Source organism: Podarcis bocagei (assembly GCF_964188305.1).
Source record: "Podarcis bocagei genome assembly, chromosome: 1".
Classification (NCBI taxonomy): Eukaryota; Metazoa; Chordata; class Lepidosauria; order Squamata; family Lacertidae; genus Podarcis; species Podarcis bocagei.
The window spans coordinates 108,919,441-108,943,786 of record NC_138125.1 but is presented as its reverse complement, the minus strand read 5'-3'; the positions used below and the strand labels follow the sequence as shown (position 1 = coordinate 108,943,786).

The 24,346-nt window shown below is 42.2% G+C and overlaps 1 long non-coding RNA gene across 1 annotated transcript in view; it reads left to right on the top strand.

Annotated features, from left to right (window-relative positions):
* Nucleotides 1–651: 651 nt before the first annotated feature.
* The window catches only part of LOC308583729, a 40,811-nt gene continuing 17,116 nt past the window's right edge, over nucleotides 652–24,346 (top strand). Inside the window, exons 1-2 of the long non-coding RNA XR_014006380.1 lie at nucleotides 652–725; nucleotides 18,919–18,995. This is a non-coding gene — a long non-coding RNA (uncharacterized lncRNA). The remainder of the gene's footprint in view (nucleotides 726–18,918; nucleotides 18,996–24,346) is intronic.

Here is a 24,346-nt window from a genome sequence, read left to right as displayed (position 1 = left end):
TATACAAGGTCACTTTTTTTCCATAAGTTTTTTCTTCCCAATAGTTTAGTGTGTGATTTTGTTAAGAATAACCTGAGGGGAAAAAGGATGCCAGACTCTTATATCTCCCCTGTGGTATTGCTCTGATCATATTTATAGCTCTCTGAGGCTTAAAAAGTTTATTATAATATAATGTATTGTATTGTCTTTATTATATTATATTATATTATATTATATTATATTATATTATATTAGAGATACTGTATGCATCTGCTATGCCACATCTGGTCTGGTCCTTAGTGATATGTGAAAGTATGCTTTTGGGTATGGCCCTTTTCCAGACTGATATACATTTCAGTGAAAACTATCAAACCTGCTTCTAATCCAACCAAAATTTTAAGCCCCATTGATTTCAAAGGAAACAAAAACTGAGCATGCACAGAAATAGTTACACTGTAATGAATGGGCAGTGCAACCCTATGCATGTTCCTCTGAAAGGAAGTCCTACTGTATTCAAAGAGGTTTGCTCTCAATTCAGTGTGCGTAGGGTTCTGCGTAGGTGACTGCTGCAGATTAGGACTGGTAGGGTGGAAGGCAAGGAGGCCAACAGTAGGGGGAGCCAGAGTCAATGACAGGCAAACTAATTCTAGTTTTCTTTTCATTCTGCTTCCTGTTGAGTTCTACAAGGGCAACAGTGAGATTAAGGAGAAGGAAGGTGACCAGCTGCACCATTCCCTGGACTAACTGTAAGTATGAAGTGAAGTCTGGGCTTGGTGGAGCAGTGCTGGATTTTTCCTAATGGACCAGACACCACTAATAAGAATGTAAGCCTAAACAGTACTTAGGGTTGGCTGGAATGTACCCTATATGTGGGGTTGAGACTGTGATTTTAATGAGTGCATTGTAAATGTATTGCACAGATTTCTGCTAATATACAGCATTAGTAGCAAGTGGCAATCTTGAATGATGTAGATAGTCATGCTTCCTGTATGAAGGCTGGGGAGGGAGACTGGATTAATTAGTTTCTCCAGTCTGAGTATTTAAATTCTCACTGCTCTTCTTCTGTATAGGAATTCAAGGGAGAGTTGTCAGTAATAATTTCTTGAGAGATTTTTAAAAACCCGTGTCTCCCTCCCTTATTAGTTTTAATCAAGAGTCACAGCTCCCTAAGCTTGCTTTGAAAATTATTACCTATCAGCAAGACGGAAGACCAACATATGAGCTATTGACAGCAAAAGAGGAGAAGTTCTTCATGATAGCTAGCTGTTGAGACAAGAGTCCCTTGTTTTGTTTTGTTTTATCCATCTACCTGAAATGAAGTTCTTAAATAAAGCAACAATAGTCGAACTCTATGATGGCATTCGCTTTGTTCTACAGGCAGAGGCTCTGATCCAAGGATTTGTGGGCGTTCCTAAGGGGCGTGTTATGCCAAGAGATCTGCAATTGGATCTTCCCACATGATTTTATTACATACAGGCGCAAATATTCTAACTTTATGTTTCTCCCCTGTGACAAATAGCAGCATGGTCAGCACAGGGCAATTAATTAACCAATAATTTTAAAAGAATGAACCTGGCATTCATTTGGCAAGCTGAAATCTACGTGGAAGGACCAACAGCTCTTAGCTCCATTAGTATGTCAAGGTTAGACCACAGCATCAAAAATAATACAGACCACAAACATCATATATTTTAGCGTACTCAAGGAAAATAAAAGGTATCAGACAGCGTGTTCACATGCACAATCAATAGCATATTGATTTCGATAACTTTCCCTTATCCTTGCAGCCTGACAAGCAAATCTGGCAACAACCCTTCTAATCTATTTTTGATTTCCTTAATTTTAATTAAGAGCAACAACAAATGAACATACCAGTAGGTTTGCCCACAGTCAGCTGAGGTTTCCTGAGCATAGCTTCCTGACTTCATTTACAAAATGGTACATGGGGGTGATGCTCTTCCATTTCAACACAAACCCATAGCCATTTTTCATAACTAATATTACTCAGTCCCCTGATAAAATGGCACAGGTGTAATGGACTGCGATCTCAAAGATGTCAAAGCATGTCTCAGCATCCAATTGGGGAGTGATGCTAAGGAATCTGGCCTACACCTTTCAACTCACTGAATCTATATGGAGTATTTCATTTTAGTGCCACATCAGAGCTGAAGAGTCCTAAAGTCTATCAAGTCTTAACTAGAGTTTTACACAAATGGTCCCTTAAAATTCTCCACTCTGTTTATGAGCAGAGAAATTGGGGGGCACTTTCACTACATTTCTCCAACAGTTTCTCAAAGATTGCTCACCATTAGTAGTTGCAGTAGCACAATATCCCCCCCCCCTTTTAGTGCTATTGCAAGTGCCAGTAGCAGCAACTGTGTTGGCAGCTTGGCCACCATTTTGTATCCTCCACAATGCTTCAGACACAGAGTTGTTCTGGGGCATTGTGATAGGAAAATGGTGGCTACTACAAAAAATGGTGGAGAACATTTGGGAGGAATTCTTTGGCCCTTTTTGTTATGTATTGAAGTTCTCACCCTGGCCAGCAGGAGTATTGTGTATGTAGTTTTCACTCAGGTCCACGTCAGTTGGTTTAGGCGGGAAACCCTGGGTTGTTGTTGCTACATTGTTGACAGCCGGCTGCCTATAAAAGCAGGCCGGCTGAGCTGTTTGCTGTTCAGTTCTGTCCAGCTTACAAATAAAGAGCTGCTTTGGAGAAATCACTGTGTTGTCTGCTATGTCTACCCACTATTTAACACTTTTCTAGGAGGTGGACTAAGATAAAGAAAAATATTACAAAAGAGTAGATTGTCTGCAACACTTTTTATGTGAACAGTACCATGGTCTCTCTCAACAACTTCTTTCCAGACCCATGGCCATTGCTCTGCTGCTTGAGTCTTATATGACACAAAAATATCACCCATGTTTTTATTGAATTGAATTTTGTTTAGCCTTCTTCTCAGAAGGGAAAATATTCAGAGGTTGAACTGTTTGGCATGGGAAGAACAAAGCAGAGTAACTCAGGTATTGGAAGCTTATAGGCTCAATTTATAGGCCCGTGCCATCAAACAACTATTGATGCTTGAGAGTTTCCAATTGCTGGTAATGGACTGCGGGGTGGGTGGGTGCGGGATAATGTGTTTGATCGATCAGCATGGACAAATTTCATTTAGAGGATCAATAACAGTTTATACTTGACAGAGCTGAGGGAGCACATTTATTTTTCCCTTGGATTGAATAAATGTTTTCCATGGGACCACAAATATAAAGCAAATCTAACCATTTCTTAACTTGAGGCAGATATGTGTTATTGCAAGCAATGTGTATTTAAAACTAATATACAGGGCAATGGATAGCCAGAGGCTGAAGTTGCTGAACGAAATGAATGTATAGTTTATTAAAATGGAACATATGGCAAGTAGACGGGTTTGTTTTCCTAGCTGCGTGAAATCCATAACAGAAGCAATCATTTTTCTTAAAAGCACAGTTGTTTGTTTGTTTGTTTGTGTATGTGTGTGTGTAGTGTGATGTGATGTATTAAGGATAAATCAGCAAAACCTTTTTTTTTTAAATCATGAAATGTAAGAGCCCAACTTAGCTGTCATAGTTCCATCAAAATATGATAATGGCTTATTGCATTACATTCTGACAGTATACTGTACAAAGTTGTCAGTGCTTAAGAACTACAAGCCAAGTAGCTGCTGAAGCAAATTGCATGCTCACCATCAAGCTTTCCAGTAATTACAATCATCTAGCGCATACCAGATTTTTTTTAAGGGATAGGAGCACAACCAGAATTATATATATGTGTGTGTGTGAGAGAGAGAGATAGAGATAACCCAAACAATGTGCACACACTATGCGAAGAGCATGGCCCCATTGCTTCCGAACAGACCAGTAGGTGCAAAGGGCAAATGGGGTTTCTAAGGTCAATTCTCAAGACCAAAGTAGTATGTTGAAATGTGAGTGTGACTTACACTGGGATGAGTTGGAGACATTTATTTCACCCTGAATCCAAAACCATACCTTTTGCAATGCGTCCAGATTTTACTGGTGCACAGTACTGCTTAGGCAGTAAAAACTAGACGCACTATTCATGAGCAATTGCTGCGGTGCCTGTTTTGGAGGCAGCTTGTTGTGGAGATGTTTGTAAGCAGGTGTCATGGGCCAGGAGTCGGCTTCACCTGCTGAGCAGCCGACTGAAGGAGCAGAAGGCGAAGTGACTCCAGCTACTGCTGATCGGCCTTCTTGCTCCTGATGAGAACCAGCTGGTTTCAGCTTTCTTAAGCAGGGTTTCCAGCCTCTGTCAGTTTCTGGAAACAACATTCATCGTTCCTGACCAGACCGTTCTGCTTCTTGCTTCTCATGGCCTGGGACCCTCGGTTTTCTTGACCCCCCAGATTGTCTGACTATGTGAACTGAGATACTCCTGACCTTAGGCCTGGACTGGACCTTGTTTATGTACTCTGACGCCAGGCAAGTACTCCCCCTGAGACTTGGCTGGTTGGCAGACTTCTCCTTCCACTGAGCTCTGCTGTGGTTGGCAGCACAGGACCACGGCAGCAGGTGTATCACTCAACCTCTAAGAGGATTTCTAAACACACTAAGGGATAATTCAGGTATGTCTGCACTAATAACTGGCATTATGCAAAAACTTGCACTAGCAACCCATTCCCCTCAAGCTTTTGATATGAGTTAGTCCCCACCCACCCCAAAGCCCCAGAAATCTCCACTGATGTTGCATTACATGTGTGTGGCATTTTTCACATACGTTTCCCTATGGATCAATCTGTAGTACTGCGTGCAGCTAAGAAACAGAGTGTTGCGGTTTGGTAGTACAGGGCATATGCAATGAGCCGTCTTTGGTTCACATATTCCGTCTTTGGTTCACATATTGCCTCAGGTGGTCTTGTGTCCTCCTTGGAAAAGGAGGGTCCTCCATTGTCAGCCCAAGCTTACGGAGGAAGAGCAGGAGTCTTGAAGTTGTCCATCAACAGTCAGCATTTGGACAGCAGACTGAAAAGTCACTCAGATCACAGCAGATATACAGGGCATTTTTTCAGCCAGAACTCAGTTCTGGCACCTCCCAGGTGGGCACCGTTGCCACTATAAGAGAACAGGGGAGGTGTTCATGGTGAGTTCCAGCACCTCTTGTTCTAGAAAAATAGCTCTGGGGATATGTATTTTTATTTAGACAATAGTAACTATTTCTCAATCTGCAGCTATACCTAAAATCTAGCATATGAAGTATTTCCTCTTCTTTTTGTTGTTGCTGTTGAAAATTAGAAGTGGCCGCCCAAATTTCACTTCAGCTATGAGCTCCGTAGGTGGCCTGTGGCAAGATACAGCCTCTCAGCCTGTCCCAACCTTATCATCTGTAACATGGGACTGACAAGTTGGGCCCAACTTATAGGGTCACTGTGAAGATTGCTGAGATAATATATGGAAAGTGCTTTGAGCGAGCACCAAAAGCCTAAATAAACACGAAGCCCTATTCTTAGCATGGTAGGCAGCCCTGTTTTTTAAACTCGCTGAGCTTCAGCAGTGAGAAGTCAGTTACAATAAAGGACATTGTGTAGGCCACTGGCTATCTCAGGCACACTTTCTTTCAAAAGAAACAACAAGAATGGTTTAAAATGCATATTGTCTGTGCATGTTTCGGTAACCAAAATGCCAGCTATGCCTGCCTTAGGGCTGCTTGTATGTCAAATGATTAAGTCTTCAAGACTCATAACCACAGGGTCATTATCAATGGTACTTCTAGGTCATTGTGCGCTCTACACCGTTTGAGGCAATGGTTGACCTTTTGACAACACTGCTGGGTAACATGGTTTCTGAGGGCATAAATAATCATTGTTAATTTGTGATGTGAGGGGCTGTTTTGTTTTTACAAAATGTGTGCATATTATAAGACTATGTGACTTAAGGATACTCAATTAGGAAAGCAAAACAGTTTCGCTTGGATTTCTGTCTTTCTCCCCAGTGACTTTTAAAGTCGGAGGAAGGATGGGGAGGAGGCTATATATGCCAACCATAATAGTCTAAAAGATAAAATTAGACCTATATGCTAGGGAAGGGCCGGTAGACCATCTGCTTTTCATGCAGAAGGTCCAAGGTTCAATCGCTGGCATCTCCTTCCTGAAACCCTGGAGATCTGCTGCCAGGCAGTGTAGGGACACTGAGCAAGATGATCTGATGATCTGATTTGGTATACGGCAGATTCCTATGTTCCTATATCGTCTCACAATATAACAGGAAAGCTATCCAGGATAGCTAACCTGTGGCCTTCAAGATTCTGCTGCCCTACCACTTCCATCAGCCGTCACTAACTTGGCCAATGGTCAGGGATGATGGGAGCAACAACTGGAGGGACACAAGTTATCCATTCCCACTTCAGACCCATGGATATCAGAGGGACCGATTTCACTGCATGAACCTGAAACTGCATAGTTTACTCCTTCAGTACATTGCCTTGATTTCCAAGAGTGTACTTAAGAGTAAGTGGTTGGAAGGTTTTGGTATCTAATATTTGGAGGTCCGGAAAATAGGAAACTGCCTTACCGCAAATTAAACTATTTGTCCACCTAGATCAGCCTTCTAACTCATAGGGGTTTATTCTGAGACTCTCAGGGATCTTTCTGATTACCTGGTCATTTGATTCTTCATTACAATTCCATAAGTGTTAGGGTTTTAACTAGTCCTTTTTTTCTGGGGGTACGCAGGGGTACGCATACCCCTAAATATTTTGTGAATCTTTGTATTTTTGTCCATTTACTGTATTTATCCCCCCCCCCCGATTTGAACTATAAAATGGTGATTTTCTTGAGTCAGAATGAAAGTAACCCTAAACATTTTTTAAGAAAAAAAAAAAGCACTGGTTTTAACATGCACTTTGATCAACAGCCTGTTCCTTTCTTTCTTTACCAAGAGCCCAGACTTTCCCTTTATAAGCAACTAATTCATTGTGGAAGCTTATGTAACCACTTGTTTTCCTTGTTTTCTTGGGGAAGGGAGTGGGGCGTGGGAAGAGAAGGACCGCACCCTACAATTTTTTTTAAAGTTCATACTACAAATTTGCAAGAGAAATTTTGAGACAGAATTGGCCACACATTGAAAACTGTATACTTCAAGTAAGGAATGCAGCAAATCAGCTTGCCAAGGGCCTAGCTGCTGCTGCTGCTGCTGAGATACTGTATCACACTATTAATTAAAATACAAGTCAGTTCTTCCTCCCTCCCCCCCCTCTCCAGCACTTGTAGCCTGTGGGTATCCAATGCACTCCACTTGATTGAGTCAGGTGGCGACGGCAGCAGCAGAAGCAGCACAAGCATTCGTGATTCTGTGTGCTTGGAGTAATGGCATGAGAAGGCACTGAGAAGAGGAGGGATGCAAAGCCATTTTCTGTTCTCTCTTATATCAAGACAAATGTGCTGCAATGCTCAGACTGCAAAAAAAGGAAGAAGAAGACTATAAGAGATTTACCCTTAAAACCTTTCCACTGTGATTTAAACAAGGGGGTCCAACTCCTCCGAAACTCTGAGTCTTGTAGCGTACTCAGATCTTTGTATGGCCAAGGCAACTGTTTCCATGGTGATGCAAAGCATTTGACAATGGTCACTGTTTTGGTGAAGCAAATTAGTCCATGCAGGAGACCTGTATTTAGTAATAAGGTGGGATACACCCCCCCTTTCCTGGGAAGGCGAGGCATCAAGGAACATGGGTGGGGGTGGGGAAAAAGAAATTTCATTATTCAGTGCAAAGCAAGTCATATTCAAGCACACCAAAAAAAAACCCCCAACAGCAGCAACAGGGGAATGAAATTAAACATGTTATAGTTGGGAGTACAGCCAAATCATGAAATATACGTTTAAAATCAGAAAGCTTGGAAATCAAATTTCACTAGTCTCAGGTAAAAGTCCTGGTTTATGCAAAATACTTTGATTTCTTTTCTGTCAAAAATGTCTGGGTAGGATTTTGTACCTTCCCTTCCCAAGTGCAGAACAATCAACCATATTGTTAAACAGCAGCACTTCCTTGATCCAGCAAGGGATATAGCCTTACACTTACGCCCCCCCCCCCTGAAATGGCTACAGATGTTCATCTGGGGAGATGGACATTCTATGCACATCTCACTACTCACCTAAGCCTCACTGAACTGATGCTATACAGTGGTACCTCTGGTTACGAACTTAATTCGTTCCGGAGGTCCGTTCTTAACCTGAAACCGTTCTTAACCTGAGCTACCACTTTAGCTAATGGGGCCTCCCACTGCCGCCATGTGACTTCTGTTCTCATCCTGAGGTAAAGTTCTTAACCCGAGGTACTACTTCCAGGTTAGCAGAGTCTGTAACCCAAAGTGTTTGTAACCCGAGGTGTTTGTAACCTGAGGTACCACTGTATGTCCTTTAATGCATTTTGGTATTCATATCCTTATCCAGAAGTATTAGCTTGGTTGTTTATTTAATTCTTTCTACTGAAAAAGCCTTCAGCAACTAGCTGCCTACTGCTAGAATCAATGACTAGTAATTGCAGCTCATTGGCTTTGAAGGGACTAATAAATCTAAACATTTCAATTTTCAATCAGAGATATAGCCAAAGAATGAGGGCTGGTTCAAACATTACATACTAGCAGCATCACACCCACCGTTGCTCTGGAATTCTAAGAAACAAATAAAGTGCAGTTTGGAAATCAATGTTTAAAATCAATGTGGTTTTGAAAGGTTCTGTCCATCGCCCCGATTCAAACTGGTATCCAATTGCATCCATACACAGATGGGAGCCGGCTCCTCAAACTTCGGAAACATTATTTAGAATTTAGTCAGAATTTATCTTTAGGAAGTGTCCAACTGCATCACAGGTAAACAACCTTCCAAAATATGTCGCAGATTTTGTACACAGGAGAAATTTAACTGAAGGACAAAATCTGATTCAGATGTAGACTGATACACGGAACAATCACACATGTTTTCTGTATGACGGTGCATGTGGGGATACTGCCACCCACTGCAGCTTCTCAAATCTTGCATATCACTTGCTGTTGTGTTATTGCTACATATTATGATCTATGTGTTAGTTTGTTTCATTCTTTGTTGGATGCAGAAGTTGCTTCAGTAAAAAAATAAAAAATAAAATGCAACATTTGAAACAGCAAGAAATCACTCCCATTTAATATAAACCGCTCTGGAGCAAACTGAATCCTGGGTAATAATATTTAAACTTCGGTTGTCTTCTCTGCCATTGCCCGTTTTACATCAAAATATGATCTTCTGAGATTTGCAGTTCCAATCATTATCCAAATGCCTTGGGGACATAAAAGTAGATAATCAGAATTTCAAATAAATCGAAGGTATATTTACATAGGCTTGTAGAGGCAATGAGCTATGTGAAATACACAATAGATTCAGATTGTTGCTGTAACTGGTATTTTATACAGTTCACTCACATTCCTAACAGACAACAATTCCGTCATTGTTCAGGATTACCTGTTCAATTCCTGATCAGGAAAATACTACTACTATGATATTGGTATCCCTGACGACACAGTCACATTTTTGAAGGAATATATTTCCGTATATCAGCGAGCCCTCGCCCTGAGATCAGCAGGGGAGGTCTGTCTCACTGCCCCTCTGGCAAATGTAGCCCCTTGTGCAGTGATACAGAATAGGACCTTCTTGGTAGTGGCACCCAAACAAAACCCTATCTTTCCACCCAGGCTTTTGGAAGAAATTGATTGTTCAAGCTCAGGGTAATTATGATGTCTGCTACAGTACTTATATGATGGTGTAATGTTTCTTTTTAGAAATGATTGTTGTTTATGATTATTACTAGCCTTGATGACTAAGTTTTACATCCACTGTCATAGGTAATATGTCCATGAATATCATAAGATCTTGCTTATGAGCATCCCATAGACTAGTTGGCTATGGTGAGAACAGGATACTGGACTATATGGGTCATTGGTTTAATCCAGTGGGGCTCTTATGACATTCCTAAAGTCTTCTTTATGATTACCCAATTATTCTTTTTTCAGATATACCCTGAAACTGTATTGTTTTTACAAATATTCTCCAAGCAGTCCTAAAGGCAAAGGTAAAGGTACCCATGACCATTAGGTCCAGTCACAGATGCCTCTGGGGTTGCGGTGCTCACCTCGCTTTACAGGCTGAGGGAGCCAGCGTTCGTCCACAGACAGTTTTTCTGGGTTATGTGGCCAGCATGACTAAGCCGCTTCTGGCACAATGGAACACCGAAACCAGAGCAGCACATGGAAACGCCGTTTACCTTCCCACTAGAGTGGTACCTATTTATCTACTTGCACTTTTTGGTGTGCTTTCAAACTGCTAGGTTGGCAGGAGCTGGGCCCGAGCAACAGGAGCTCACTCCATCGCATGGATTCAAACCGCCAACCTTCTGATCGGCAAGCCCAAGAGGTTCAGTGGTTTAGACCACAGCGCCACCCACGTCCCTCCAAGAAGTCCTAAGATGGTTTAAAAATAGAACAAATAATGATGATGATGATTTTTTGCAAAGCATCAGTAGTTTGATTTCGGCTAGTGTGAGACAGACAGGAATTCCCAATCCTTGCTGCTTATATACAGAAGTCAGGACTTACTCTTTCTATATGAATAAAATGAATTAGTCGATCAGTCAGTGACAAAAACATCCTATGCAATCAAAAGATTTTTCATGTTAAGATTAATTTAGTGTAATGCAAGCTTAAATATTGCATAAGCCCCCTTGACATTGAAATATACGGCTCGGAGGCAAGACTGGAGCAAATACTGCCAGCCACTAAAAAGCTGGACAGAAAGGATAATGGAACACATTATCACATTCTTCTCTCATTCTTTGTGTGGCAGCTGATAATAAGGGAGGTGGGAGGAGACGAGGAGGGAGGAAAGTTAAGCTGTCAAAGACCTTCCGATTTTAAAGCTGTTTCTGCACCAAGTGAACTGCAGGAATAACTCTGCTAGACCCAACTACTCATACTGTCATCATTTTATGAAGAAGGAGCACATGAAATATTGTAGTGCTTGGCAAGGGCCCTTATTCCTCAGATATTCTGTGGAGGTTTGCAATGGAGAGCTTAAGGTATTTTCACACATCATGCTACCATGGGTGCCCTGGAGCATCGCGAACCCTATTTGAGTACATGGTTGAATGTGCAGGAACCTGTTCTCCAGTTCAACAGAAAGCTGTGCCAGAATATGGGATTACCATTGCACCTTGACCTATATGAGCTTTTGGTGTCATGAACATAAGCACGTAAAAAGTGCCTGCTGGATCTTGCCCAGCATCTTGCTCTCACTGTGGCCAACCAGGTGTCTCTGGGAATCCCACAAGGGCCTGAGTGCAACAGCACTTTCTCCTCCAGCAGTTTCCAGCAACTGATATTCAGGAGAATGCTGCCTCTAACAGTGGAGACAGAACATTGCCATGAGGGTTCGATTCTACTGATAAGCTATCCTATGAAGCAGAATCTTGGTGTTCCCCCATTACTGTATAATGCAAATAAATAAATAGGAGTGTCAAAGGAGAGGTTATACATCCCTCAGTTGTGAATATTCCATTTTCATTGGCTTTATACATTGTTGCTATTTGGTAATAATTTATTTTGGTTAAGCTATATGTAATCCACCACAGATTATAGTTAATCCTTCTATCCCTCTTCTCTCTCTCTGTGTGTATATATATATGTGTGTGTGTGTGTGTGTGTGTGTGTGTGTATAGTGTGTGTATATATATATATATATATATATATATATATATATATATATATATAGTGTGGTACCTTAGGTTAAGAACTTAATTCGTTCTGGAGGTCCGTTCTTAACCTGAAACTGTTCTTAACCTGAAGCACCACTTTAGCTAATGGGGCCTCCTGCTGCCGCCGTGCTGCCGGAGCACGATTTCTGTTCTCATCCTGAAGCAAAGTTCTTAACCCGAGGTACTATTTCTGGGTTAGCGGAGTCTGTAACCTGAAGCATCTGTAACCTGAAGCGTCTGTAACCCAAGGTACCACTGTATATATAGAGAGAGTTTCCCCAAATAAAACAGCAAAACATATAAAACAAGAATTTACTCTCTTCCCCAAGAAACTGGTTATCCACTGTAGTACATTGGTCCAATTTAGATAAAAACAGTCACTACTTAAGTCAAGTCTGAGCAGTCATGTACCAAAGTACCCATTTACCTAAGTGTCCATGAGTTTCTGGTGGTCCTCTTTCAATTAAGTAAAGTTATGATTCTTCAGAATCATGTTTGGTGCCCATATTTCTTGTCCCTTGTGACCTTTGTGGACAATTTTTCCACCACAGAGCTCTCAATGTATATCTGAAAACACAAACAGATATTTCCTAAACAGTTTGCTGCTTGCTTGCTCTAAGAACATAAGGGGAGACCAAGGGGGAGTGTTAGGTGGGGCTGCTTACTCTCCCAGGGCTTCTCTGGTATGACAAGAAGACAGAGAAGGAGGGACTGTTTGTGCCTGCAAACAGCAAGGGCAGCTGTCTAAGCTCGTTGGGGCCTGGGACCCTGCGGCATACACACCATACAATTAAATAACGTATAAAGGACATTATTTGCCCCCAAAGAACCTTGGGAACTCCAGCTTACCCCTCACAGAGGTTGATTTCCCAGCACCCTAAATAAACCAGTTCCCAGGATTATTTGGAGGAAATGGCGTTTTACAGGTGCTCTGTGTGTACACAGCCCCATATGTACTAGTTAGGCCCTTTGAGGAATCATTCAGGAGGCAGCATGCAATCACATGTGTAAAATACATTTGAGGTGGTGGTAGGGAAATTAAGCATCTGTTAAAAGAATATTAAAGCTGCATAGCTAACCAGATGGAGGTTAGGAAATTTGAAAGTTGAGGTTGGCTCATCCAAAATTAATTCGTCTTCCTAACACCTACAACACATTCCGTTTATCTTGGCATGCTTTTGCTCTCCCTACAGGAGCACTCACAGGCATCGCTAACAAAAATGGCTACATACTTCTTAATTAAAAGGGGGGAGGGAATAAAATCAGGCATGAGCTGTGCAGTCCCTAGGGGCCATACTGAGGGGAGAACTGGTTGGACTGAGCTTGATATGAACCCGTAGCCTGTCTGTTTACATCCTTGGGAAGCGCTCTTCACCAGCCAATCAGAAGTCATGTCCTTAGCCATGCCCACAATCACATGGGCTACTTCAGGGGCAGAACACATCCATCATTGGGCGTTTGTCCATTTGGGGCTTGCTTGGATGGCTTCTGGCCTATTGGAAGTGAGAAATGAATGCCCGCCCTCCCACTGCAAGAAAACGAGAGAGGTGCCAAAAGTCATTATAAAAAATAGAGGTGCTTTTTGATTGGGGAAGAAAAAACCCCAACTGAAACCAAATGAGTGATCTCGGCTTAGACCCAACATTTTGCTTTTTTGTTTGTTCCAAATCCTCAGGGATATGTTAGTATCAGCACGAGCTGTTCCGCAAACAGCCTCACAAAACAGCATCAACATGTTGAGAGACCACCAGAAAAATCTCAGTTAATAATAGTGAAGTGCAATCTGCCATAAACATGGAGAAACGATTTTGCTTGCAGACTTTCATTTTTCATAGATGGACATAGATGGTAACTGGGTTTGAACATATAGATTAAAAAACAACAACAACCATCCCTGCACAAGTAATATGTGTGCAGAAATGTGTTCAGTTGTGTGCAAGGTGAGATTGTTCCCATTTGACATAGGAGCATAACCGCCATTAAGTATTAACTAGACAGGTACTAGTAATAGCCCTTGTCAACACTTTCAAAGGAAATCAATATACAACATAAATGTAAAATTAAAAAGGTTCTTCCCTAGATAGCAATGTGTAACTTGGGCTGAGCACTTAAAACGCCTCATAATAATCTGCATCCCTCTTTTTTCCACCATCCCTCTCCAGATACACAGAAGCAGGGTTGGGTGCCCTTTCAAACGTTAGTTAATGCAACACATTGTAAAACCTTTGCGGCAATCTATATGTGCTGGCAGATGGTTGCTGCCAAGTATGGCTAAGAGGGACCACCTCCTCTCCTATTTTACAGAGGCGAGTCCTCTGATTGAAGGAGTCTTCTGTGAGAGGGGCTGTTCAGTCTGGGAACCATAAGAAGGGAGAGTGGGGTGCTCCTTGAGGTGGCCTACCTCAACACTAAATACTTAGGCAGCAAACTGAAATGGCACAACGGTCACCTTATCATTGACTTCCCCACTATGGTAAGATGTGTTATATTTCTGTTCAATTTAAAGTGACAACGTCAAATTTTGCATTTCTACATATATACCTGCACATATAAGTTTAATGCAAATCTGTGTCTTCTTTTGCTGTCTCTTTTTGGTGCTGTGCTTCTTTTTGCGGGGAGGGGGCATTTGTTTGCGCAATGCGTAAATGGCCATGCTCAATGCAGCCTGTTTGCATAGCACACTGGGTCTTTCTCCCCTCATACTGTGCAGTTTCACTTACCCATGTGGTATCATGTGGTGCAAACTCCATGCCAATCTACTGTGCAACTTGGTCCTATAGAACAGTGTCAATATCAATGAGCACACTAAAAGGAGGGCTATTTCCACCACCCCCTAAAAACCATTACTGAATTAGTTCAACTTTCCAGAATACTTTACCTGTGAAATTATTTCCTGTTGCCACTTTCCCAAGGGCCAGTTCAAATAACAGCAATCTTGTCTATCACGTGGCATGGCACACTGGCGCACTGTGCCCACCATCACAATCTTCACTTGTCTATGTGGCGATGGCATATCCAGCTGATGCCCTATGCATGTAAAAGCCTATTTTCACAGGCCAAAAATGAATGCTCAGCTCCCGGATTTTATCGGACCATGTGGTTTTGATCTATGTATGTCGGATTTTGTGTGCATAGTCCATAATTTGGATGTGATGTCCCTGGGTAGATGTCCAGGGATAACAGAGACAGAGACAGTGACACAATGGATGGGAAGAATGTCTCCCTCTATGCAATGGCTGGGTTAGTATTGTTCAAAGTAGCCCCAGTTGGACGTTCGGGCACCGGAGCAAGGAAAACCAATAATTTCAGGGGCGAGTGTGTGATTCAAAACAAAACTTAATGATATGTCGGGTGTAGGAGATACTATCCTCAGTCCTCTTGTTTCAGAGCAAAAATCAAAGCATAAAGGGGTGAAGAGGTTGTTTTTCATATGACATACAAAGGAATGAACATGGAACTACACTTGGGCCTTTTGTTTCCAGAGATGAACTCATGCTGATGGTCAGGCAGCCAAAGAGTTAAGAAAAATACATTTTGTAATCGGAACAACACATTTTGACACAAGTAACACAGTCAGTGGAGTAGCGGTTAAGGAGATCTAGCATTCTCAAAATGAAAGTGGATTTGAATACAATGCTAGCACACAAAATAAAATTCATAGCAATGATCACATTCATATATTGCATTAATCTGTGTGAAAATAAATTGCAATTAGCATGGAATGAATAGCACATTATTAGCGTCTACTTTAATTAAAAGTACCATAGTGATGGATACATGTTTTTATGGGGTTTAAATTGATTTTTTTTTCAAGACCTGCAGAGGGAGCTATTGTATTTATGCAGAAATCTTTTTAAACAGATTTTTTTTCCTAAGGAGAGTAAGAGGGGTTTGTAAAGGAACATAAATCCACAACCGCCCCCCGCCCAGTACCATGCCAGAGAACTCTTTCACAAGAGCAGACAAATATATGATATAAAGATTCTGTAGTCATATGTCACAACCATCTTAATCATATATATTTGGAACTAGATATTATTTGTAACCATGGTAAATGCAAAGTGGATAGCAGGATAAAGGATTTTGAAATTACTTTCAGGGACCTTTTAAATTTTGTTTTGCAAATTAGCACTAACTGCAGTTGTTACGGCTTTTCATTATTACTGGTTTACCCATCAGTTTTACCTGATCAGATGGTTTTTTTAGAGAAGGACTGTAGCTCATTGGTAGAGTACATCCTCTGCATGCAAAATATCCCAGTTCAATCACTGGCAGGGCTAGAAAAGTCCACTTTCTGATATCCTGGAGATATCTGATATTGATCAACCAGTGATCTGAGCCTGGCCCTGGTATAAGAGAGCTTTCTACATTTCCTCAGGCAGGAGAAAACACCTTAATGAGCAATCAGAACAAATAATCAGCCGATATTCTTATGATAATCAAATCATTAAAAGCATTTACTATAATACCAGAACTGACCCTAAAATACCTGGTCTGTGGGAGCTGCCAGCGTTAAAACAAACCATTTTTATAACAGCCTCTCATATAGGTGAGAAGTGACGTGACCAGGAGCATATCTGATCACCTTTGACTTTTGGAACCTCATGGATTAGGTGCTCATTTGCTGTGTGCATCTCAATGCTCAGAGAACCCCACTGAACACAATGCTCTCATCTAGACAGCATCTTCTGTGCACAGCCACATGTTGGAGTCCTTTTGCTTACATTTTTTAATTTGCATTTTTGTTTGTTGATATCCTGCAGTTCCTTGCCCTTTTAGGAAGGATATTTTAGTTTGGTTGGGGAACATGGGAGCAGAAAACTGACTGAATTTTCTCACCATGCCTATTTGTGCAGCCACTATATGCTTGATATGCTAGCGAAATCCCTATACTTGTGATGGGGTTCTGTACCACCGTTTTGGCCATGACAAAAAGGCTTCCTCCCATGGCAGTTTAAAATAATTTAAATCGCAGTCCCATTAAAACTGCAAGAGCCAGGATGAAACAGAACCAAGCAGATGAAAGTGGTCTGCAACAGGCAAGCCTAAAATAAACTAAGGACTGGTAGAATAACTGCCCATGTGAACAGGCTTTTCCAAAGAGAACACAGAGAGTGGCGTGAGTTTGTATTCCAAAAGAAGTCTCTTTGCTTATATTCTCAGGGCCAAAGTAGATGAGATGCTATTCACAGAATTGCTTACTGTGTGAATGGTGTCACACCTAATTTGGCCTTCAGGGCTCTGTCTGGAACTGAAGGGAGTTGCTCAGTCAGCCTGCCTATTGATCCCCCCTTTTGAAACTTGTTTAGTATTTTAAGCTCTTCCCATGCACTGTATGGTTTGACAGGCTTTTCCAAAAGCCTCTCAGACTATACTCTGTAGGCACCTTATTGAAGAATATCTGGTGAATATCATGGTATAGGGAATTTGGGGTGATGTCTTGTTCCAGAAGAGTTCTGGAGTTCCAAGACAGTTCCTTAGTCAGAAAAGGACAGACTTGCTTTGCCCAATTTCACTTTGATTTTAGTTCTACCCTAAGCAGGAGGAGCTCCTGTTGCTTGGTCCCTGCTCCTGCCAACCTAGCAGCTCAAAAGCACCTCAAAGTGCAAGTAGATAAATAGGAACCGCTCCAGCAGGAAGGTAAACGGCATTTCCGTGTGCTGCTCTGGTTCGCCAGAAGCGGCTTAGTCATGCTGGCCACATGACCCAGAAGCTGTACGCCGGCTCCCTCGGCCAATAAAGCGAGATGAGTGCCGCAACCCCAGAGTCGGTCACGACTGGACCTAATGGTCAGGGGTCCCTTTACCTTTAAGCAGGAGGGTAACCCACTTGTCTCAGTTCCCAGTGAAGTTCTGATCTTGTGCTAGTGTAGTTTTTCAATGGTGATGAGGATAAATCACATTTTAGTAAAAGTTGGTGTGATGTCAGGGTCTGCTGGAGAGAGCAGTATGAGTATTTGGAGAATTATGACAGCGTCAATTAAAAACATTGATCTGTAGAAGGTGGGTAGATCATCAACAGGCAGAAGGTGGGTCATACAAATGGAAGAAGAGCCCTGCTCACCTAGTCCAGCATTCTGTTCTCCCAGTGGCCAACCAGATGCCTATGGGAAGCACACAAACAGGACATGAGCACAACAGCACTCTCCCCACTTGTGCTCCCTAGCAATTAGGTAAAAAAAGGTAAAGGACCCCTGGACAGTTAAGTCCAGTCAAAGGTGACTAAGGGGTTGTGGCACTCATCTCGCTTTCAGGCCAAGGGAGCTGGCATTTGTCCACAGACAGCTTTCTGGGTCATGTGGCCAGCAGGACTAAACCGCTTCTGGCACAACAGGACACTGTGATGGAAACCAGAGCACACGGAAATGCCGTTTACCTTCCCGCTACAGCGGTACCTATTTTTCTACTTGCACTGGAGTGCTTTCAAGCTGCTAGGTTGGCAGGAGCAGGGACCGAGCAACAGGAGCTCACCCTGTCATGAGGATTCGAACCGCCGACCTTCCAATAGGCAAGCACAAAAGGCTCAGTGGTTTAGACCACAGCGCCACCCGCATCCCCATCCCTAGCAACTAGTATTCAGAGGAATACAGCCTCCAATACTGGAGCTAGTACACAGACATTGTGGCCAGTACTCATGGCTATCCTTGTCCTCCATGAATTTGTCTACCTCCACCCCTTTAAAGCTATTTGAGTTGGTTGGTGGCCAGTGTTATAACTCCATCTTCCGATTATGAATTCCATAGTTTATCTATGTGATGTGTGAAGAAGTACTTCCTTCTGCCCGTCCTTAAACTTCCAGCCACTGTGGTCTAACGCAGAGTGCGCAAGGCAGCTTCCTAACTTTTTTAATCCTAGCATAACAATCAAGGATACTGCACTATTACAACTCTATGCAATTAAATACCGTTTCCACCTAGTGCATTTTTCTTGCATTTGGAAATGCCGCTGGGGGTGGAATAATCTAATAGGACTTCAGCCCTTTGTCATGCCATCTAGAATTGTGGAGTGACAACAGCAGAACATTCTACTTCCTATATAACCATCCTTAACATTTCTTTCGGTGTTGTTTGTGTGAAATAAAATATTCTACCTGAACTTGAATTGCCTTTCATTTTCAGGGGAGGAGATGAATTTATAGTTCATGCTCTAAACTTTTATCATCTTCTTTTTATAGGCTGGTGCCACCGGGATTGTACAAGTGGTGACATTAACTATTATAACCGTAGATGGAAAACAGAATTCAACATTTCGGTAATGACTGTACATTAGCATTTAATTTGTGATTTATCATTTGGGCTTTAGTGCTAAATCAGCTAATAATAATAACAATAATATTTAAAAAAATCCCAATATGTCCATGTTAAATAAAAGAACTGTGCTTAGAAATAAAATGTCCTGAAGGATATTGGATTAGAAGGCACAGAGTTTATATTTAATTTCTTCCTATCAGTTGCTGCCTGTATAAACTCACAATATGTCTGGATCTACACAGATCTATGCAATTGGATAAAAATCTTAATATCCTATCTTAAATTTTTATCTGTTTGCAAGGATTAGCCCATTCCACTAATTCACGGAGGTCGGAATCTTAGCTATTCGGCTGTTCCTTACTTAAGACTGCATCCTAAGGGAAATCTTGCAGTATCAAATCCAATTGTAAACATTAGCAGTTAAACTGTACAGACTTGCTTCATTCCAGAAGAAAATGATATTGCATTAGGAAGCGGGCATTTCTTTTGCCAACTGCAATGAAATATATTTTCCTCATAAAAGGCCTAAATGGAAGACTGTCATCAAATTGCAGTGAGTGATGGGCTTGGGGTTCCTGGAGGAGTAACTATATTATGCAGAGACATGGTACTGCTGCCAAAACACCATTCCAATACTGAGTCCTCTCTTTCCTCCCCACCCAGGAAAATATATTATTGCTTACCTCATGCTGACATCTCGTCACTGCATGTTTCCTCCAAAACATTTACTTATTTAAGAAAACCTATACCCTGTCTTCTTTTCGTGATCAGAGTGTTCATGATGGCTCCCAGCAAATTAGAAACCATTCCAAAATGTGTAATAAAAATTCTGTTTGGGGCCTGGAACAATCCAGAGTTGCCCAGAGTCAAAATATGAGAAACTATGATTTGTTCAAACCATGATTCAGTAAAACCAGGATCAATCTGTGGTGTGTTTTTTTTTATTATTCTAGTTTGAACAAACCACATTTTCAATATTCAGATGTAACAAGAATCTGCAGTTTGTTCCCAACTGGAAATTGCAGCTAGTGTACAATGTGGCAGCCAGATTACTGAATGGATTTCACAAGTCTGAACATAAAATTCCAGTTCTGGCCCACCTGCACTGCTTCCTGGCCCAATTCAAGGTGCTGGTTCTGACCTATAAAGACTTGCACAGCTTGGGATGCCAACACCCCATGGACTGCCTTTCTTCAATGAACCTATCTGGACTCTGAGATCTGAGATCCAGTCCAAGAGATATTTGGAGGGTGGTAATGGGAGAATGAGCCTTTTTCTATGGTACCCCCTGATTGTGGAATGCCTTCTCCAAGGCAGGTCTCCTGGCACTGACTTTGTCATCTTTCTGGTACCAGGCAGAGGTGTTTTATTTCCCCCAGTATTTGGATAACACTGATGGTCAGGCCTCTAGTGGTTACTGGTGTTCATCCTTGTGTGTAGGTGTAGATATTTTGTGCTGCTTTCCATGACATTCTTTTTGGATGAACACGCTTCGACCACGTTTGGACAACTGGTTTATTGAGCATTCATCCTGATTTGCGTGCAGGGAGGTCAGGCTACATTAGCTATTCAGTGAGCATACATTCTAATTTGTTTACAAGGAGGGTAGATGAGGTTGCATCAGCAGGGCTTTGTGGAGTTGCCTCCACAGCCATGCCACTCAACTGCAGCCATGGTGGAAGGAGCGGGACAGGACAACTGGATCTGATGCAGAGCAATTGCTGTGCTGTTTCCAGACTGCACAAGTAATTAGATCTGGTTTGAGCCCGATGTCATCACACAATAGCTGGCGCAGCCCCATGCTCCATCCTTGAAATTCCCCGTTTTAGGGCATTCCACTGGCCCCCACCCATGGAGATACTACTAGTAGATCTCCCTCTTGCCTCCTCCAGTTGGTGGAAGGGAGAAGCTAGCACCAACAGGCTGGTGCTTGCAGCATTCTTTTGGGGGCAGCTGCTAACAGGCTGGCTTAGATGGGTGAGTTGGGCAGATCTCCATTCAATCCAGCAACTTGGGATAAGTGGGGGTTAGAGTACTGTGTTAATATTTTATATTTGCATTGTTCATTAAATTTCATACACATTTTGTATTATTGTAAATTCCTTTGGGGTGCCTAACACACACACACACACACACACACACACACACACACACACACACACACACACGAGAGGGAGGAATGTGCAAGCTAAACTGGACCACTGGAATACTACAACCCTTGAATACGACCAAAGCTTGCTCATCCTAGAAAAGCAATGCTCCATAGAATTATCTACCCTTATATGGGGAAGGAAGGGAATCTGATATTGATGCAGCCACTTCCTGAGTCCACAGACTCCTTTGCCCAACAAAATGTGGCCAACTCATCAAGAGAGACTCCCCATTATGTTGCGATGAATTCAGATTTCATGGGAGAAAAATACTCTCTATCTAGAACTAGGTAGTAGCAAATAGTAACATCTTTTCTTTCTTTTTTTCGGAAATCAGTTTCAGTGCTCAGGTTGTTTGGTCATTTAAAATACCTGGGGAATTGAGAAGTAGCCTTTCGACAGCTATGAGCTTCCCTTCAAGTGGCATATGCAGATGAGTGCCCCCTTGATGTGCAACAAGAGGGCTCTGCATCTTTTTTAATAGCAACCCTGATGGTAAGACATGCCCTGAATAGCAAAACATACTTAACTACAGTAACTAAATCCATATACTAATAACTCTCCATGATGCAGAGCATTTGGCAGATGTTTTCTTTCTTCAGCACATGAAGGTCTGATTCCAATGTCTAGTTTGACGTTGCTGCTTTCATTAGGAGTTGTATTGAAACGGTTGTGTTTGTTTGCAAAGTTACTGGGTTGTATGGCTCTTATGTTGTTGTTACCCTGTAAAATGCCCTGTGGCCTTTTGCCAAATGGCGGCACGTAAATTTCTAAATAATATCGCCCCCTCCTTTGTTTTTCTAGATGCAAAAGCTTAGGGAAAATGTAACAACTGAAATGGTATTGCTCAGTAGGGGTGCACAAATGTAACTGAAAAACAAAATTAACACACCTCCGTTGGTTGGAATGTGGACTCCTTCATTCCCACCCCCCTTTGCTTTTGTTTTTTCACAGTTCTTTTATCCAGTGCACCTGAAATTTGTAATATGCAAATCTTGTCTGGTCAACAACATTTGAAATTCCAGATTTCCCAGATCTGTGTGAAGGTGTGTGAAATCAGTGTTACCACTTCAGTGCTGGAGGGCATAGGTGCCAAATCTAGATTGGGATCCCTTGGCCCCCTTTCCCAATAATTTTCATCTGGGAGCACAGCCCCCTCAATATTGGCTTCCCCCACCCACCTGCATACCCCCCCACTCCTCCTGGCTGCCTCCCCACAGCCAGGTACCGCCCTCTGTTTCCAGCTTGCCTCCAGGATGAGCAAGGAAAGCATAGCGGTTGCGGCAGGCGCATGTAAGTGTGTGGTGTGTGCATGTCTGTCCTCCACCTGGCTGCCCAGCCTTTCTTCCCTTGCTCGCCTGCTTGCTCGCTCTCTCTGTATGGCTTACTTTGATTGGTTGTTGTTGTTGTTGTTGTTTAGTCGTTTAGTCGTGTCCGACTCTTCGTGACCCCATGGACCAGAGCACGCCAGGCACTTCTGTCTTCCACTGCCTCCCGCAGTTTGGTCAAACTCATGCTGGTAGCTTTGAGAACACTGTCCAACCATCTCATCCTCTGTTGTCCCCTTCTCCTTGTGCCCTCCATCTTTCCCAACATCAGGGTCTTTTCCAGGGAGTCTTCTCTTCTCATGAGGTGGCCAAAGTATTGGAGCCTCAGCTTCACGATCTGTCCTTCATGTGAGCACTCAGGGCTGATTTCCTTCAGAATGGATAGGTTTGATCTTCTTGCAGTCCATGGGACTCTCAAGAGTCTCCTCCAGCACCACAATTTGATTGGTTACTTCCAAGTAAATACGTCTAAAACTTAGAACTGCAATGTGGTCTTAGGATGACAATCCTAATCACCCTTGGTACGGGGTAAATGCCATTGAGCTCCACAAGATTTACTTCAAAGTAAGACTGTGTTTCTTGAGTTTGCCATGCGTAGGTATGTCTAATATCCTCCTGCCAGTGCTGGAGTGCTTTCCCAACTTTCCACTTGCACCAAAGTGATCAAAATCCTTTCCAAAGGGAAACTTTCCCCCTCGCTGGCACTTAGACACGAGGCCCAGGTACTCTAGAGATCTTGGAGGTGGCTCTGTTTACATTTTTACCTGTTTTTGATGCTCTGATTCATTTGTCTACATAATTAGGTGTGGTTGGGTTTTTTTAAGCAACAATTTTATCTCGTTTTCAATGCTTTCTTAGCCACAACCATGACTTTTAATCAGAAAGTGTATTATAAATACATTTAAAAAATAAAATCTATGTGAATAGGACTCCTTGGGAGAAAATCTTGTTTGGGGTTCCAAAATCTACACTCAGCTTAAATACCCCGCCCCCGGCCCTCTGTGGAACTGTGCTCCTTAGCCATAATAGCTCTGAGATCCATAAAGGAAGCATTTCCTTAAGAATGCAGTACACATTACCATAATTTTCTGATGTAACAAAGAGGAATTCAGAAAGAGGTATCTCTCCACCTGGCTGCTGTGCTGGGAGCATTCAAACTGCATCGTTATATGATCATTTGCATAAAGGTGAAATCACTGCACTGTAAGAATTTGTAAAGGCACTACAATTATGATTGTGGCTGTCAGCATTTTCGGGATCACTCACTATGCGACCTAACATCTAGAAGTGATGAGTGCTCTCGAACTCTGCAGGCTTCACTGGGAATTGAATGTAGTTTTGAGTACACTTGCCCCCACCCAGAAATTGGTCAACACCTTGCAAGGTGGAGCCCTGTGCAGCATTGACACTATCAACGTTATTCTATACCAGCCGCAAATGATGTTACCTACCAAGCTAAATTCAGCTAGTCTCAGCCATGTAAGGTAGCTTTTTTGGACTATAATAAACTTGTTTTCGATTCCTACCCAGAACTGTAAAAGAAATGCAGGGTTGTTAAGCAGCTGCAATATAGGTGCTGGTGGCCTGCGCTCAACTTAGAATCATAGGATTGTGGAGTTGGAAGAGGGGCCATAGGGTCATCTAGTCCAACTCGCTGCAATGCAGGAATCACAGGTAGCAATTGGTGTGTTGAAAGTTGTGCAGGCTTGTTCTATACCTGTGTTGTAGCATATTAAGTTTTCTTTTGATATTCAGAAGTTAGGATACAATTCCCCCCCTCTTCTCTCCTTCCTTTCCCCCCTTATTCTTTTGGAGGAATTGCCACTGGCTACAGAAGAGTCATGAATGACTATCTGAAATTCCAAGCCTCAAAT